This window comes from Convolutriloba macropyga, unplaced genomic scaffold (assembly GCF_964194025.1).
Source record: "Convolutriloba macropyga unplaced genomic scaffold, txConMacr16.3 SCAFFOLD_6014, whole genome shotgun sequence".
NCBI lineage: Eukaryota > Metazoa > Xenacoelomorpha > Acoela > Convolutidae > Convolutriloba > Convolutriloba macropyga.
The window spans coordinates 5,001-7,305 of NW_027452958.1; the positions used below are offsets into that span (position 1 = coordinate 5,001).

The 2,305-nt window shown below is 40.3% G+C and overlaps 1 pseudogene; it reads right to left on the minus strand.

The window, feature by feature from the left end:
• Positions 1-685: 685 nt before the first annotated feature.
• LOC142357933 (5.8S ribosomal RNA) lies at positions 686-837 on the minus strand (annotated as a pseudogene).
• Between the last annotated feature and the right edge of the window lie 1,468 nt (positions 838-2,305).

The following is a 2,305-nucleotide window of genomic DNA, read 5'->3' on the forward strand; positions in this document are numbered from 1 at the left end:
ACAGGTACTAGTAAATGCACGTTACTAAGGACTATATAGTTCTAGGTTACTGTACACAACGACGTTCACATGTTGATGTTTCAGCTGCCGCTTACTAGAAACAACATAATACTTATCGTGCATACCTTTCCATAACTTGTCCTTTTCAGATGCATTAGTTTCCCTTTGTCTTGGCTTCTACAGTCAGACTGGCTACTAGTAACAGCACAGTACTAATCACATATCGTTCTACAGTTTGCAGACAACTTTCACATGTTGATGTTTCAGCTTTCGCCTACTAGAAACAACATAATACTCGCTGTATACATTTGTAGTTCTCTATGTAACTTTCATGTGAAGAAGTTTCGCCAGTCTTTTTGACTGTCTCAAATCTGAGTCATGCTTAGGCTACTAGTTGCTTCATAGTACTTATCGCCTCGAGATCATTGAACAAAACTTGATTTTCACATGTTGCTGTTTCAGCTTCCGCTTACTAGAAACAACATAATACTAGTCTCATTAAGTTCCGTCTCTTTGCAATTTTCTTATGAAGAAAATTCGCCATCACAATGACTCCAGCAGTTCTTGATCAAGGAATGCAATCATTGATCAGAATGCTATTATTTGAATCGGTTCTGCTTTAAGTGTTCCAATTTTATTGGAAGCACCAACAATAGAACATCAATGTGTTCAATCGAGAGTTATATAACCCTGAATCGGACGCAGTCAACAGCCGAAGCCGAGACCGCCTTTTGCGTTAGAGAGGTCGGTAAACAAATCTTGCGATTCATACCGAATTAACACATATAGCTGTGCTCCTCTTCGTAAAGCGAGCCAAGTGATCCCCTGTTGAAGGATGTATTTGGACCAATCTAGTAGCATTTGGTTTCCAACAAGCTCTCCCAAGTTAGCTTACTTATTGGGCTTTTCAACCAATTCGGTTGGCTACAAGCATCATCAAAGTACTAGCCACAGTTTGATCGCAAAATTCTACGACTTTCACATGTTGATGTTTCGGCTTGCGCTTAGCCTACTATAAGCAACATAATACTAGTCATATCATAGAGCGTGATCAGCTTGTGACGTTCTCATGATGAAGTTTCACCAACAGTGTCTCACTTCGAGCTTAAATCCAGCTACTAGTAACTACACAGTACTGACTGCAACGATAACTTTTATCTATACCTTTCACATGCTGCGCTTTCGGCCAGGGCCTACTAACGTCAACATAATACTCGATATAAACTTTTGTTCATGATGCAGCTTCCCCATGCAGAAGTTTCGCCTTCAAATGCTCTCTTGGCCATATGACGTAAGAAAAGGTTACTAGTAACATCACAGTACTAGCCACAGTTTGATTGCAAAATTCTACGATTTTCACATGTTGATGTTTCGGCTTGCGCTTAGCCTACTAGAAGCAACATAATACTAGTCATATCATAGAGCGTGATCAGCTTGTGACGTTCTCATGATGAAGTTTCACCAACAGTGTCTCATTTCGAGCTTAAATCCAGCTACTAGTAACTACACAGTACTGACTGCAACGCTAACTTTTATCTATACCTTTCACATGCTGCGCTTTCGGCCAGGGCCTACTAACGTCAACATAATACTCGATATAAACTTTTGTTCATGATGCAGCTTCCCCATGCAGAAGTTTCGCCTTCAAATGCTCTCTTGGCCATATGACGTAACACAAGGTTACTAGTAACATCACAGTACTAGCCACAATTTGATCGCAAAATTCTACGACTTTCACATGTTGATGTTTCGGCTTGCGCTTAGCCTACTATAAGCAACATAATACTAGTCATATCATAGAGCGTGATCAGCTTGTGACGTTCTCATGATGAAGTTTCACCAACAGTGTCTCACTTCGAGCTTAAATCCAGCTACTAGTAACTACACAGTACTGACTGCAACGATAACTTTTATCTATACCTTTCACATGCTGCGCTTTCGGCCAGGGCCTACTAACGTCAACATAATACTCGATATAAACTTTTGTTCATGATGCAGCTTCCCCATGCAGAAGTTTCGCCTTCAAATGCTCTCTTGGCCATATGACGTAAGAAAAGGTTACTAGTAACATCACAGTACTAGCCACAGTTTGATTGCAAAATTCTACGACTTTCACATGTTGATGTTTCGGCTTGCGCTTAGCCTACTAGAAGCAACATAATACTAGTCATATCATAGAGCGTGATCAGCTTGTGACGTTCTCATGATGAAGTTTCACCAACAGTGTCTCATTTCGAGCTTAAATCCAGCTACTAGTAACTACACAGTACTGACTGCAACGCTAACTTTTATCTATACCTTTCAC